At 29.2% G+C, this 17,595-nt stretch overlaps 1 protein-coding gene across 1 annotated transcript in view; it reads left to right on the top strand.

Annotated features, from left to right (window-relative positions):
* Nucleotides 1–17,595, top strand: part of LOC107455465 (synapsin) — a 283,672-nt gene that overhangs the window by 74,680 nt on the left and 191,397 nt on the right. Inside the window, exon 2 of the mRNA XM_071187941.1 lies at nt 11,731–11,836. The gene's annotated coding sequence lies outside the window, so the exon portion shown is untranslated. The remainder of the gene's footprint in view (nt 1–11,730; nt 11,837–17,595) is intronic.

Raw genomic sequence — 17,595 nt, 5'->3', positions numbered from 1 at the left:
AAATTTGGTATTTAGAATTAATACTAAAATTTGGTGGTATTATTTAGTTTTGTATAGATAACTTTTAACTAAGAATATTTATCTTCAACATAATATTTCTCCTCTGATAATGATGTATAAGAACTGCTGTTCAGACTAAGTGATAACTAAAAACTGATGCTCAAAGATCACATGTTAAAGTGTTTTTAAAAATCGATTACCAATGATATTATTTGAAAACAATTTAAATTTTTTTGTAATTAATTATTTGAGGTCAAATCTTTTATATATGGATTTAATGTTAGTCTATTGAGTATTCTTTTAGTCTTTGCCTCTAATCCATACTCTTTAAGTGTGAAATTCAGGCGCTGATGTTAACTTTTAATTGTTCTTTTAAAGATTTTATGGAAAATGGAGGAAAGTGTAAGAGTTTGTAAATTTTTTCAATCTTCAAAATTAGTATTGTATCATTAGAAATAACAGTAAAGCTTCAATTTCTGTTGTAGTTTCGAAAAATTGCATTTTTTTTTCAAATTGTATAGTTTATAAATTTTTTTTTTTTTATGTAGGTATATCGCTGAATTTTTATCAACCTATTTTGCCAGTTGTGCATGTAGATATTGTATGAAGTAAACAATGCTGAAAAACAAGTTTGAAAAATGTCAGATGTAACTTTGCAAGAAAAGGAAATTTTTGTGACAACTGTTCTTATAACCAAAGCAAAATCAACAAATGAGAAATAAGGAAGAAAAGAAACATTTAGCGCATCATAATTTATAGATTGTGCATTTATGCAGAAATTTAACATGATTGCCTATTTCGTTACTTGAAGTATCTAGTTTTGTGTCTCTTGTAATGTAATATAACGATCAATGTTCAAAAAAATGCAATCCGATACAATCATATACTCTGCAGAAAAACGCTGAATTAAATTACGGTATAATGTACAGGCACTTTCGGTACATCACCAGTAAACTTCATTTCACCATAAAATCCATTTTTACCATAAAATATAATATCGTAATTTTTACAGTATGGACAGTTTTTTTAGTATGACAGTATGGACAGTATGGACAGTTTACAGTTTTTACAGTAATTTTACGTAATTTTTACAGTATCATTCTCATTTAATAAAATCATTTATTAAATGAGAATGATTTTACCATAAATATTACTGTAAAAATTACACTGTATCTTTTTCCGTATGCTCCGGTAAAGATGAATTTGACGGTAAAAAGAACAGGCACACTGAGCGACGATACTTTTTACCGCAATTTATGCATCTGTACAGTGTACATCTACAATCAAATACAAATAAAATAAAATAAAGCGAAATAAAAATACAAAATATTTATTATTAAAGAATGAGTAAAAGAAATTAAGAACATTTTTCTTAAAAAAACATCGAAAAGGAAAATAACGATTTATTCAACATTTTCGTTTCAAGTTACAATAATTTTTTTCATTAAATTTGTGAAAAAGTTACAAATAAAACTAGTCATTGCACTCTTTTAAATTTAGTTCTTGTTACTTTTGTCCAGCACTTGAGACGGAAAGTAAACTTATCCATTCATAAACGCCACTGATTTTAAGTCGTCAAAATTTGGTATTTAGAATTAATACCTCATTCCTAAATGGATAATATGGTAGTAATGCGTAAGCAATTAGATGAATCGGTTCTTTGCAAAGAGACATCGTCCTTTTGTAATGCACAAGACAAAATGGAAAAGTCATGTTTTTTTTACGCTCCTTGATACATTTTACGCCTATTGTAGTGATCTAATTTAGAGACTAGTGAAAAATTCGCCACCATTTTTTAATAATCTTGACTCTTTTTAGACTTATTGTTGTGATCTCACGTAACATTAGGTTAATTAGAAAATATATTATTTCGTTAAAATACCCAAATCTATTTCAGCAAGTTAGCGATAAGCCTCAGAGTAGTGAAGGCGAATTTCAAACAGCCTTATTAGATATTTATAGCATTAACCCTAAGCAAATTCAGTTTGATTAAGTAACTCTTTGCCCTTTTTTGAATTAACTTCTTAAATAAATTATTTTCGATAGACTGATTGTAAAAAACCTAATAAGAAAAAGCAATGAAATTGAAAAATACAGAAGACTTTTCCAATCAGTCTAGTGTAATTCAAATTGCCAGCAATATTTACAAAGAACCGGATTAATTTGACAACAGCATTAATGTTTTCATCGATGTATATTTTAAAAGTATGAGCCAAAAACAATTATTTACTGTTTAAAAGTATCTTAGAATCTGAACTATAAGTATTTCCTAAAATGCAATGAAAATACATTAAACTGAATATCTGGAAAAAAATATATTTCCGTAAATAAGTCGTTTTCCACCTATCAAGTTTTTAAATCAAGGATGGTATTTATATTTACCAAAGCCATGCTGATTTACATCACCAGAAAAAGAAGTATATTGATTTATCTAAAAAAGGCATAAAAGTTTTTTTTTTTTTTTTTTTTTTGAGAATTTAACTTTCGCCTGGAAGGTTTCGTTTTATCGGTGAATTTTATAGAGCTTAACAATTGGGTTTTGACCTTCCCCAATGTCAATTGGTAGGTTCAAGAAGCCTCAGGATGGCATTTATTATGACCAGTGCCAATTCTCAAGATCCTTAAACCATTTTTTTATGAGGACAGGATTTTTTTCTGCAATTTATTTTAAAGTATTTGAGTGTGAATGTATATTTGAATAACATGCAAACTTATTAAACATAAGAGATTTTATTTTCAAAATATTTTTGTTTGATGCATTTTTTTATGTTTATATTTTAAATCAAACAAGTTGTGATGTTTGGAACCGTTTAAGAAAAAAAAATTGTTCATTCAATTTTAAAATTAATTGTTTAAGAAGCTGTGTCGTATATAATTATTTATTTATTTAAGTATGCGTACTAAGAATTCATAATTTTTGGACGCGACTATATTAAATAGGAAAGAAATAGTCTAAAACAAGACATTTATTTTCAAAATTTAGAATAATTTTAGTTTCATCCACACCTTACTAGGTATGGATGAAATAACACAAATAATCACAGGAACTTAAGAAATATATGACCTCTGTAATAATCACAAAGTTTCAAAAATTGTTAGAAAAGTTTTAACTTACTCCATTATCCGTAAAAGTGTGAACACAGTTTTCCACCTTTTTAAGGAATTTTGTTTACCCTTCAAAATAATGCAATTATTCTGTTAATTTGAAAAAGATTGTGATGTCATCGATGTATCAAAAAACTATAAATTAGATCAGGAAGACCAAAAAAAGGATTGAAAAAGGAGTGCTTTTTGTTGTAAAATTAGGAGTGTTTTTTAAAAAATTTAAATTCATAATTAGTATGCTCTTGCATTTTTAACACATCATTGTTGAAAAAGATTTCGATCTCTATCAAAACAACGCAAAAAATATAAAATTACTGAAAAACTCAATGCTCAGAAACTTTTTCGGTTTGTTATCTAATAAGCCAGTTCCTATATTACAAAAAAAAAGCTTGATGAAAAAATAATTGCGGGGATAACAAATGGAAAGTTTATAGGCAATGAGTTTTTAAGGAAATTTAGTATATTTTTTTATTGTTTTGATAGAGATCGAAATCCTTTTGCAATAATGTTTTGCTTCTCAAACTGTGCTTCGGACCAAAGTTCTAGGCTTGGCGTTCACCTCACTTTCATGTAGAGTTTTAAATTTACTGAGGGGAGTAGAAAATTTAAATATCACTATCTAGTCAAGTGAAATATTGCTTTGTATCTATGTATTTTTTAACGCTGATTATGGCATCATTTGGAAGGCGACAGAGGCTCATTTCTGCGCAGGAAGGAAACTTCAGGCATCTATATTGGGCCTAAACCACAACTTTTAAAGCAACATCCAAATTTCCCCAAAATTATTTCCGCATTTAGCTAGTATTTAGGATCTGGCCTATAACAATGTACAGAGCTCTTCGGCATTAAGCTTTAAAAACGGAAGTGCATCGGAAATATTTTACATTAAGGATAGTACTGAAGGTTAAAGCATCATTTTTATGACTAAACACAAAAGTAAAAATTTTTAACAGTTTTGCAAGGCACGCAAAATCAGGAAAAAAAGTCGATGCAGTCGAAAAAAAAGCCGAACAACGTAAAATAATTAAGTTGCATCGCTTTAGAAAAAAAAAGGTTTCCAAGTTTGAATGAGAAACGTTTAGAGTATATTTTTAGGGACATTTCCTCGTCATTTGTTTCTTTTTTTATACCACTGATTCAATTGAAAGAGGGAATTTAAGAGGAAAATTCCAAAAGGAATGTTTCAAAATTGAATTAAGACAGAACTATAAGCGGTTGGCACTTAGCTGATATCTGTTTTTCTGTTCTTAAATTAGATATATTTTTACGATCACAAAAATAACTGCGATACATTTCTAAAGTGTTACACTAAATAGAAGAGAAAAACCATGGTACTTGTCAAATAACTATATATTTCATACCCCCTTCATTTGCTTCAAAATTGCATTGTTCAAAAGGACTTCTCAAAAATGAGCAATAATTGTGTCGAAATAATTCCGAAACAAATTGTAGTCAAATTTGAAAACCCCATCTATTCAAAACCATGTATTCAAAATTTAAACAGCATATACCCATTTTTGAGCAAAATGCATTGTTTCTAAGAGGATGTGAAGACAGGAGTACAGTAAAGAGATGTTCGTTGGCTGCTGGCAGGATTAAGACAAAGGCTTTTTAAAGTGAATAAAATATGCAATATTAGGTAAATTATTATATTATCCGTAAAAGACTTGCGACTCCTCCACTACCTCTATTTTTCGTAAAAATTAAAACATAAATAGCAGAGCAATAGTGAAATAAACAAAGACTCATATCGAAGAAGAAATAGAAATTGGCAAAAAAATTTATTCTAGAAAGGAAGCAAAATTAAATCGGTAGATTTTATCTCCTGTGCTCTGAATCATAGCCTGATTCTTTGAGTATACCTAAGTTCAACTGCTATAATAATCAATAATAATCAATAAGTAATCAATTGCTTATAATTGCAATTAATCATTATTAATGATTACAGTCTTAATTCTGATTATAAGCAATCATAACTCATACTCTCGCTATAAATACAATTACTAAAATATCAAGACAAATAAAAATGATCTACGATTGCAAGTAATTATTAATATATTTAATCTTGATTTTAACTTAGTTTAATTACCGTTTAAATAATAATGAATTATTGTAATAAGTTAGATTTTGTCCCTTTTTGTGTCATACTTTCTAAAGATACAGTCTCGATTTTTAAAACAAAAAACTAGTTCCACTTTAGTTTAAAAACTTCAAACTAAACCTTTTTTTAAAATTATCCGTAAAATTAAAAACATTAAATTGATGTCTTACTAAAATTACTTACTTACTTGAATTTAATGTATACTTCCTTATACATATAGTAATATGCAAATGAGTACAAAATTCATTGTTGTCATGTTTAGCTACAGATTTTAGGTATACGATCAAATGAAGTTTAAATTAAATTCATAAATAAGTTTTGTACAATTTACTTCATAGCAATAATAGTTTCTAAATTGTATCAAAGATTATTTAGAAATTATTATTATTGTAGCAAAGATTATTTTGAAACTTTTTTAAGAAAGTTGAATTTTTTTTCTTAAATAAAACTGAGGAAAAAAGTATAGTCAAAACTACCTGAATATGGTGAAATTTACCATGTTTTTTGGCCTTATGGGAACAATAAAAAGCTCGATAAATTTTACCAAAGCTTTGGTAATGATTTTGTTAAAATTACCAAGCAAATATGGCTTTATAACCTGTGATAAAATTTGGTAAGTGTGGTAAAATTTCATAATTTTATCAGGATACCTCAGAGGAAGCATAAAAACCATTAATTTGGTTAAATTTACTTTTCAGTTTTGTATATTTTAATGAATGTGAGGTAATAAGATCTATAATTTTGACTTCCGAATTTTCTGTTAAACAATTAATATATGAACGGAAAAATTACCAAATGAATAGTTTAAATACCGTATATTTTGGTTTTATTAACCAGAATATGTTTTTTTCACTCGAAATGTTATTACTGTAAAATAGACTAATTTTATCAGAATTTTTTTCTCAATTCAAAAATAATGCGCCTGAAATTAAAAAAGCAAATTGTTTGTATTATTAAATTATCTTAATGTTTATGAAACATAAAGTTTACGAAACATATTTTGTGATTCAATTATTGCCATATCTTATAAATACTGCCATAATCAAAGAGTTTTACACGTATTTTATCCCATTTTACTAAATTATATATGTCTCGTTTTAAAAAGAATTATCGAGGTTTTCCTAATATTACCTTTAAAAATAGTAATATAATTTAATTTAAGTATTGTTCATTTAAATAAAGTCTCCCTTTTTTGGACTAACAAAGCATTAGTCCAATTTATTTAAAAATGAAGAAAACTGTCAAGCACAAACTTTTTCTTCTCTCATTAGTGAAGCATTTAAGGAAAATCGATCAACAATTTTAAAGAGACTTTTATTCTTAGTTCAATTATGGAGTGAAAATTTTAAGGATTCAGCGTTGAATCTTTTAGCTACACAATACTAAATTTTGTTGCAAAATGAACAGGAAAGATTCTGAATAGACATGAACTGTAAAAAATTTCGTGTATCTTAATACCAAAAGTCATGGAAACTATGTGTATGTTCCAGCAAAAATGTTCCATTACACTTTTTTTTGGTGTAAACAAATTGCCATCATTTTTGGTGATTAGAAACAACAAAACTTGAAACAAAAAACATAGCAGTAAGATATAATACAAGTATCAAGTAAATATCGGCAAAGCTATTTTTGCGCTACAATATACAGCAATAACTGTAAATTTAGAGTGCATAAATCAACGAGTTGTAATTCACTTTATAATTCTAAAGTAATTAAGTATAATATTAGAATAATAAAAACTATTATATTTATTCATAATAAAAGTTATAAAATTTCGTAAAAATCAGTTTTTTATCAACCCTACACACATCAGAAAAAGAGAACAATAAAACAAATTTGAATTAGACTTTATAGAACAAAAAAGAGCAGAAATAAAATTAACAGATTTATGTAAATCGTCTTAGCAGTTCATAATAATCTTTATTATTTAATTGAAAACACACACTTTAAAAACTCTGCTGATTTATTTCTCTGAATTCAGTGTTGAACAAATAAAAAATATGAAGGAGCACTTTATTTTAAGTTTACACCAAATTGACCTTTCATATATACTAATTAGGGTGAAGTCCTTACACTAATCTCACACGCATTCACACCATTCGTGAATCACTTTCGCTTCCAAAAACGCCTATTTTGGCGTACTTACTATATCAAGAACACTAGATTGTTTGCATTTACGTTCAAGATGGCGTTACAAAGTGAATGTGGATTTTAAATAATGTAATAAGACGAGAAGGGATTAATCAACAAAACAAAACTAGTAAACAGAAACTTAAATAACCACCTATTAATCTTCATATATAAAGTACGATATTAATCAACATACCATCAATGGGAAAGCCAAGGATAATGCCATTTCGTATCCCTGTATATTTTTTTTTAAAAAAATGCGTAGGAAAAAGGAGGGTTGCAATGGAAAATAAGCTTTTCATGATTCATTCATTTAAGCAAAAATATTTTGAATAATCGTTGCTTACTTAATTCTTTCTGTAATTTAGTATATAATTCTGCACGACTATTTATTGTAATTACAGTTTTTATTATGAACCTCCTTCGAGCAAACTTATAACGTAATATACAAATATTCAAACAAATATGCAAACTAAAGTTTATCATGTCCAAAATATGATAAAAATAGAAAAGTAATTGTTTATTTATTTACAATGTTTATGCATAATAATGTCTATTCAAAATAATTTATTCTTATTAGATTTTAAGGACAACTTACACAAGCTAGTGTAAGCGAATCATGAATTTTAATGCCTTAGCTCATTATTTCATAACTAAAGGCATGCACGGAAAGTTTCATGAATTATTAAAAGGCTATTAAATATATACCAACTTATAAAATATCGAGTTTTCACAGAAATTCATTAAAGATTTTTCTTTTAACATATTTTTCAGTGAAGTAGGAATAACCGAGTTAAATAATTCTAAGAGGGATTTTTCTTTAAATCTATTAAGTTAAAAATTAATAATTCCCTCTTTTACCTCTTAAAATATTTATAGCTTTTAGAGTAAAATGTCTCCTCTGTCCATTGGTGCAAAATGTCTCCTGTTTTGAGACACTAAAATTAAATATTTAATCAATTGTTACCGATGTTTTAATTTACGTTATTCTTAACAATATTAAAAAGGCATAAGACAACTTCTCTTTTAATATAAGCATTTAATTAAAAATAGAGTAAACAGACTTAAAATAAAAACATTTCTTAAATCGAGAAATTTATTTTTTATAAGCTTAAACTAAACAATACTATTAAGACATAATGAGAAATTGTGTAAAGAGTTATTATAAGATCTTTAGGAACATATTTAGCAATTTAAAAAAAAGTTAAGAAGATACAATTTAATATTTTGCTAAGAAACCATTGAATAGGTTTTGTTAATGGAAAAAATCATCAATTGATAAAAGCTACTAAAAATTGCCATTGTAGGAAAAACTTTATTCATATGTATCAATATGGCATATACTTCCATAAAAATCGTTTATTTAATTACATTTTCAAGGAAAAAGACAAAAATTTCAGAAAGTTCTAGTCTCAATTTTTATTACATAAAGATTTTAAAATGTATACTTAATCTTATATTTTTAAATCAAACTTTTAAATAATAATAAACCTTTTGTACATTTGTACTTGAGCAGTTTTTATCTGTTCATTCCGAAGTAGGATCTTTGTTGCTTTTGCTGAAAACATTTAGGGCTTTTTTATACCAATTTAAATACCTTTCGTCAAATGTTTTTTTTCTTCTTGTGTGTGTGTTTGTTATATTGTGCAATGTATAAAGTAAAAAAATTTAGTGTAACTTAACACCTAAGTGTAGCATTATCCCTTATTGTTCTTATAAACTTTAGTGTATCAGTAACACTAAAGTTTATTACAGCAATAAGTGGAATACTTATAAAATTCAGTAAAGATTTATACTGATACAGTTAAAAGTTAGACAGTTAGTTTATGATGCATGCACAAACTAATTATTGAAATATAATAAATAAAATTAGTTTGTAAGTCAAACATAAGCAAACAAAAGAGAATATTGCGATGAATTTGTAACATAACCAAAGCAAATAGAAATTAAACATTATAAAATTAATTAATACAATTGACAGTTAGCTAAATTTTAAATATAATTATCTTTTTTACTTAACTAAAAGACTGCATAAATTTCATAACGGTGCAACTTTTGCTGTCGATTTGTAAAAGTGTGCTAGGCAAAAACAAATTCATAACATTTTGCACTAATTTCAAATTGGCCTTTTTGAAAGTGAAAATAATCCACGAATGGTGTAAATGCACGTGAGCTTGGTGTATGCATTTTCCGTTATTAGTTATTAGATTGCTATGCAGAATTTGAAGTATTCATGAACGCTCTATTTATGTTGACTTAAAGTAAATTGATCATTCACTCAATTGTTTGTGTTGTTCAACTCCAAATTCGTGTAGATTCTTATATGAGCTCAATGTAATACCCGACAAAAGTGGACAATCCACTAGAACATTACTAATTTTTATCAGATCAAATAATATCTTCTGTGAGAAATATTGCCTCGAAATTTTAAGTTTACGAGTAAAAACACAAAAATTGTAAAAACTATTTTTTTTAGTTCAAATATATCATAGACACCTCTCATATTTTTGGGTTACGAAGTACCACTTAGGTTGAAAACTGACTTTTTATCCTCAAAATGCAAAACTGATATTCTTAAGACAAAAGTGATGTCTCTCTAGGAAGTTGAAATGGAACGTAAACTAGTAACACTGCACGTCTTTAGACATTTAGCAGTAATGCTATCCAAGTGATTCAGAACCACGCATTTGCTTAAATACCCTCAATCAAAAATATACATAGGGAAAGAAGTCTAGCTCCTATTGACATAATGTAAATCAGTCCTCAGTGTAAGTTAGGTGCGGTCCCTGAGTATAAAAAAACAACATTTAGGGACACAACAGCACAGGTTTTTAAAACGAGTTTGCACTCTCCTGACCACTACTGGGGTCGGGAGAGCATTGGGGTGAAGGAGAGAAGTTTTTATTTATTGTTGGTTGTTATGTATTTTTACGCTATTGATAAACGGTACTGTACTATTAATTAAGGTATTTCCAGGAGAATGCATTTATATCATCCATGTTAATTAAATCTGCTAACACATTTTAACATTGAAAGAAAGTATTAAATAGCAGGTGGTGGGAAGCAGCTTATGCAACCATACATGTAGAGTTATCATGTGGCTCACAGGTGACGTACCCTTTGACTGTCACTTTGCTTCTTATGCGCAAGGGCTGCGTCTTAGTTCAAACGACGCTCTGCTAAATCTGAGTATGTTGCTCACTGTGTAAGTTGTTTTTCTGATATAGCGTTTCTCACCGAGAAGTTCCCCGCGTTAGTTAAGTATTCATAGAGCTGGACCTCTTCTTCCTTCTATATTCTTTGCCTCAACTATCCCTACCGAACAAACTATCCACATGTATGACCATCTTAACTAATACAAATAGCAGTTTTCTGTCGAATTGGGATTTTGATTGCAAATTTGATAGAATTTGGTGATGAGTCGGTCTCTTGATATACACACACCGCTTACTCGAAAGCTGATTCTACAACTACTTACACCCTTGTGCAAATTAATTGAAACAAACTTTTTTTTTCGTGTTTTTTAAAGAAGATGTTTTGGGGTTGTTTCTGGTACAATGGGAACCTTTGCAGCCTATTGACGGTATGATGCATTCTGAGCAGTACATTACTATTCTGGGTAAAAAAGTTGTTCCAGAGTTGAATAAACGATACCCTGATGAAACAGGGATTTTTCAACAGGATTTAGCTCCTTGCCATACCTCCAAAATTGTCAAGAAATTTATGTCTGAGAATCAAATTGAGACATTGGAATGGCCAGGGAACTCTCCGGATATCAACCCAATTGAGAATCTCTGGGCCATATGCAAGAATCGCTTATTAAATATGGACTGTACAATGGAGAAGCTAATCACGGCGTTAATTCATGTGTGGTACAAGGACACAAATATTATAAGTGACTGTAAAAAATTAGTGGAATCCATGCCGAATCGTGTCCAAATGTTAATAAAGTGTGTCATATTATGTACTAAAAATTTTTGAGTTTGTATAAATTTAAATAAAATAGCATTTTCTCTTAGTTTTCTGAATTTATTGAGTTTGTTTCAATTAATTTGCACAAGGGTGTACTTTGGCAATGTGGCACGGAAAGAAACAATTGAATCGATGAAAGGGCTTCAGTGCTGCCTACTACTTCTCGAAAAAAATGTGATTAGGGCGATTCAATTCTGATCCTTCTGTCAAAGCAGTTTTAAAAAAATCAAAATAATCTGCATAAATGTCAGTTTTAAGGAAAGTCCTCTTTTAATGATTGTTTACAGTTCATGATAATTTAAATCAACTTCGAACTAAACGATATTTTGTAATATAAAATATATGTTATAGCATAAATTTATTTCTATACATTTATTGAAAGCTTCCTAATAATGATACTATTGTTTTACGTTTTTTTTTAGATCTGTGATAGATGCTCTTCAGCTGTTCTGAGCTTAGATAACCAGAAGATATCGATAAATTTGCGAAATATTCCAATACTATATGAATTCCTTCCAGTAATATAAGGTAAATAATTTTATGCACTTATTTTTGATAAATGTATAACGAATACTTCATTTGATTAGTATATAATAAACAGTTCAATTTTGTAGAGGTAATATGTTATACTGAAAAGTTAACAGACACTTGTAAAATAGTTAACTGTAGAAATAAAGGACATACTTCAGTTCTCTGAGAAAAAAGCAAAAAAAAAAAACAAATCATATGCATGTCATCATCATCATTTTTTATCATTATCAATCTACTGCTTGATACGGAATTCGTCCAAATAAAAAGAAGCAAATTCCAAATTTTTTCGAAAGAAAACGAAGCCGATTCCTATGTCTTGATACATCAAGCCAGATAGTGTGCGTCGAACATTGAAAAAAAAGCTACAGCTTAACCTTTCAAATAGAGAAAAAGTGAAATAAAAATAAAATATCATGAACATTGAAACAATTATTCAAAAATGAAGTATTAAAAAAAATATTGATTAAAAAAAGAAAGTTGAAAGAGTATGACCAATCAATTGCCATTTTAGGCGTTTAATTCTTTCGTTGTCATCGTATATACTTATGATTCGCATGTGTTTAAGCGAAGAAATATGTATAGTATAGTGTATACATACACTATCTGTCTAAAAATATCTGTACATCTGTGGCAGTATTAAGGTTTAGATCCTGTGTTTCTATGGTTGGAAATATAAACTCTGAGATATATCTGAGTCTCGCACTATTGATGATTACTGAGATTTATATGTCAATGAGACAATACTGAGCAACAAGATTCATATGAGCCAATACTGAGATTTATATGGTTGGTTGGCTCTAATGCCACTTGCCACACGGGCTAGCATGCTTGGCGAAAGCGAGCAAATTTTTAAGGCAGAGTATGCGTTTCTTGTTTTTCAGTGGCGCCATCTATGGCCAAGAATCCGACTGCCTTACCATACGTCGCACCCGTTTATAGGGCGGACCCATTCATACAAACAATTCTTTGACAATATTTCTTGGAAGGCCCATTTTTCTTTTAGCAGGATAACTTTCCCACTCATCAAAATTTGTGCAGCCATAGTTTGGCGAAATGGGTAGTCAAAAACTGGACTTCTCAGAATCCCGATTTTAAGTTCCAAAGAGTTAGAACAAATTAGAACGCAGATTACGTAGCGATCGACCATCCTCACAAGCAACATCCACTCTAGCTGTGATGGGACGCCTGGAAGTCTATTCTTAAAAACAACTCTCAAAAACGGGTTGTTGCTGTTGTTGTTCATTTACGTCGCACTGGAGCTGCACAATGGGCTATTGGCGACGGTCTGGGAAACATCCCTGAGGATGATCCGAAGACATGCCATCACAATTTTGATCCTCTGCGGAGGAGATGGCATCCCCGCTTCAGTAGCCTGATGACCTGCACGCGAAGTCGAACACTTTACGGTAGAACAGTTTAACGAGGACCAATACCGCACTCCCTGGGTCCCTACGCAGACTGATCTAAGTGGTCACCCACCCGCACATTGACCGTAGCCAGTGATGCTTGACTTCGGTGATCTGCTGGGAACCGTGTCTTAACGATCAGTCCACTGCGGGACCAAAAACGAGTGGAAAATGTCTCCTGGCACGTGCAGGCTGTCATTGGTTCAAAAGAAAGACTAATGTTAAGATGTCTGGATGCTTTAGAACAGATAGTGTAAGCAAAATAATGCATAGAAAACAACCGCATAAAATGAGAAAAAGCGAAAAAAAAGGTAAAACAGCAAAAAAATTTAAACAATTTTTAAAAAGGAAAGAATATAAAGAAATTTAAATTATTAAAGAAAAGAATGTTCAAATAATATTAAGAAATAGAAACGATTTTTTTAAAAAAAAAAGAAGGGAAAAAATTAACTGAGTTTGAGTTGTATTTTTTTATTGATTTTTAAATCGTATTGAACAATTTCATGAATCAAATAACAAAAAAAAAAAAATGCACTTTTAATTTCTTCATCGCATAATTGTTAATTTATATCGATCGATTTAAAATTATTATTCTTTTCATCAAAATACTTATTACGATTGCAGTTGAGACTAACTTTTAAATTGAAAAAATATCTACTTAACGGCATAAATTTTTACGAAGACTAATTTATTTATTATTAAGAGAAAAATCTATGGATGGAAGAAGATAATCCAGTACTTAAGTTCATCATAATATTTTAAAAAAAGTGAATGACGCAATATTTTAAGATGATTCATTTCCCAAGAAGATTATTAAAAAATTTCTTTTTTGAAAAAGAAGTAACGATTTATTTTTCCTTCGTAATGGTTTTGGAAGAGTAATTCAAAAGAACATCAAATTTATTTTTTTATCTTTTCGTTGAAAACATGAATCAAATTTTTCTTTCTTTTCGCATTATCAGTAATATTCTTATCTTTTAAATCCATTTTTGCTGAAGACTGAAATGAAAAAAAATTGGAACATGGAACAGTTTTTTGATAAGTGGTAGTATCTGTAAATAAAAAGTTAGAAACAAAGTACTTTACTGAAAGTTTTTATTATCTTTTAATGCATTGTGTAGATTTTTATTGTTTTCAGGGTCATTGGTATTTCCCTTTTTTGTAGTTATACTTTATTTGAAAGCTGTTAACAAATAGTCCATACGGGCTTTGTCTAAATCCATTGTGGAAAACTACATATATTTTTCTAAAAAGGCTTTCAGACTCTTGACCAAAGCAGCTTTTGAATGCATCAACTTTTTCTTTTGTAGAAAAAATAGCAGTATTACTTTATAGAAAGACTAACTTCGGGAACTATTATGAATGTCGTTCATACTATTAGAGATCGTTTCAGCAACGATTGGATCATTTTGTCTGTCACTTAACTTAGTAACCACAATGATTTTACGGATTTGCTTGAAAATTAATTTTTCTACATAATCGTTATAAAATTAGGTTTGTACAAAAGAGCACTGTGCGCTAAAAGAAACAGACCACCCTGAATAACTTTTGATCGCATCTTTACGTTCTAGGACTCAATTTTAATAGGTTTTTTTGGGGGGAGGTTAACCTCAAATATACTAGTTAATTAGTGCAGATGATATTTTTAATTTTGAAATCAGACACAAAAGCGAATAAATATATTGAATTCTCTGAATAAACATACCTTTTTTTCAACGGGTTCGGATTTCTAACCCCTAACAGCTAGGGGGTAGCGGCAATCTGGGACATATGGTCTCCATAATTCGATCAGGAAAGCGATCCAAAGTTTGGATCCTTTCATGTGAATTTTACTTTTTTCGTATTGCGCGATATGTCGAAACTTTTTTAAGTGAATTGAAAAATTTTGCACATTTATAAAATTCGTTTGTCCGAAGATAATTGTAAGCATTTATTACTTTTCATTATTTTATACAATAACAGTCGGAAAATTTTGAATTCTAAGATATAAATTTTTTTCATCGTTTTAATTTTACAAGTCAAAATACAAAATTTCCGCAAATTCGGTAGAACGATTCCTGAGAAATCGTGTTTTAAGTATACGACTTTTTTAAAATTCGATTTTCCGGAACAATTCAGTCGATTTCTCACAAATAATATGTTTTTCTATGCAAAATTTCATACTTCAAAATGAAGTAAGAAACTTTAAATCCTATAACTCAAAATTGTTTCGACTATTAATAAATAAAATAATAAAAAATAATAAATATTTACAAAAATTTTATTTTTGCACGGAATTATCTTTGGTCAAACTAATTTCTTAATTGTGTGCAAAAATTTTCATTTCGCTTTAAAAGTTCTCGAGATATTTGCGAATTCGTAAAAAGTAAAATTAGCATTAAGAGGTTCAAATTTTTGATTGCTCTCCTGACCAAATTGCGGCTACCCCTTTTATTTTGGAGGTCAGTAATCCGAATTCGTGGAAAACAAATGTATGTTTATTCAGCGAAAGTACGTTTTTGTGCCTGATTTCGTTACTTAAAATATCGTCTTCACTAATTAATTAACATATTTGAGGAAACCCCCTCGAACCATTAAGATTGAGTCATAGAACCTAAAAATTTGATCATTAGGTCAAAAGTTATTCAGGATGGTCCGTTTTTTTCTCTCACTGCACATGTGTGATATCTTCAGAATACACTAGCGAACACAGTGACATAATTCAGAGTTATAAGAGAAAATGAAGAGAAGTGCCTTGCAGTCTGCGTATACCTCATAAGTTAGTTCACATATGAGGACATTTTAAGTGAATGTAACGTCGGTTTAAAATGATGCTTTCATACAATGCAAAGTGATACAATTTGTAGCTGCAGATGGTGATCACACAATTCCTCGATATGCTGGAAATATAACGCGTGTCCTAGCGCCTCTATTACCACTAATCATTTCCTCAACAGCAGCAATAGATTATTGGCTCATTATAATACACATTTGAGGAGATTAAAACTTTACAAATTATTTTCGCTTTTGTAGTGGGATTCCCGCTTTGCATGATCATTCTCACTATTTTTTTATTACCTATGCAATAACTGGGGGGAAAAATTCAATTTTTTTTAATTCATCAAAATTTACTCATTAACAAACACGGTATTCAGGAAAGTTGAAAATGCATGTCTATTTAATATATGAAGGAAACAACTTTCTCATATCATTTCGTAATATCTTAATTTCACTTATTTTTACACTCAATACACATTGTATTAAAATATTAAAACTGGTAAAACATGAATGAAAATGGAAACTTTTTAATAAACGATATACAGGGAAATAAAAGCAAGATTTTCGGGAAGAGCGAGCTTCCCTTGCAAATTAAGTACACCTGATTGACTACTTGAAGCAGCTCGTTCTTGTCGGGAACATATAGTTTTTTTTCTCCTTTTTTTGCGTATGATGACTTGAAAAGTTTTAAGAAACATTTATGCAATTTATAGTTAATTTAAGTAATTTAACTTTAAAAAATTTTAATTAGCACCAGAACATAATTTTTATTAAATTAACCTATGGGAATATTTTTGTTATAAAAATTTTCACAACATATGAGAGAAATAAAAACATTCATGTCTCATACACATGATCTTAGAATTTTTATTAACTTTGCTGTATTTCTACAGGGCTAAAGTGTTAATTTCAATCTTTCGGCATAATGATTTTCAGATTTTTCATAGTTGATAGTTTCATGAAAACAAAAACTGAGCATGCGCACTTAACATCATTATATTATGTTTTAAAATCATAACCAGCTTGTAACTAGTATAAGAATAAACAATAACAAAACTGCTATCACAAAATAATCAAAAGAAAATATTTGAAACAAGAGAATAAAGAAATAAAATATTAAAAGATGTATTATGGAAACCTTAACCAAACATTAGCGGACTTTATTTACTTAAGAGCTTAGTAAACACAATTGTCTGGTAAAAATGTCTCGATAACGGAAAAGTGGTATTGCCTGCATTTGCGTTCGTTACCAGACTTGGGAAGACAAATAAGCAAACATGCGTGTCTTTGTTTACGATATCTACAACCGCACTACAGTTGCAGTTAACTCATTTACATGGGATCTGACAGCTAATCCATCTTCCGTCTGAATTCACGCTAAGCATTGTTTTATTATGTTTTGTCTTAACCGCCTTTTGTCGAGATTGTATCAATCTTTTCATACAATACGTTTCAATATTTCTGTATTTAGTTTTTATTTGTAACTTTTTTTGTCTCTTGATATTTAATTCATTTATTATAATCGAAAATTTACTTTATCTATCTATCTATCTATCTATCTATCTATCTATCTATCTATCTATCTATCTATCT

The sequence above is a fragment of the Parasteatoda tepidariorum genome, chromosome X1, assembly GCF_043381705.1.
Source record: "Parasteatoda tepidariorum isolate YZ-2023 chromosome X1, CAS_Ptep_4.0, whole genome shotgun sequence".
In the NCBI taxonomy this organism is placed as follows: Eukaryota; Metazoa; Arthropoda; class Arachnida; order Araneae; family Theridiidae; genus Parasteatoda; species Parasteatoda tepidariorum.
Note: the sequence above shows the minus strand (reverse complement) of the source record. Positions and strands in the feature narration are given on the sequence as shown.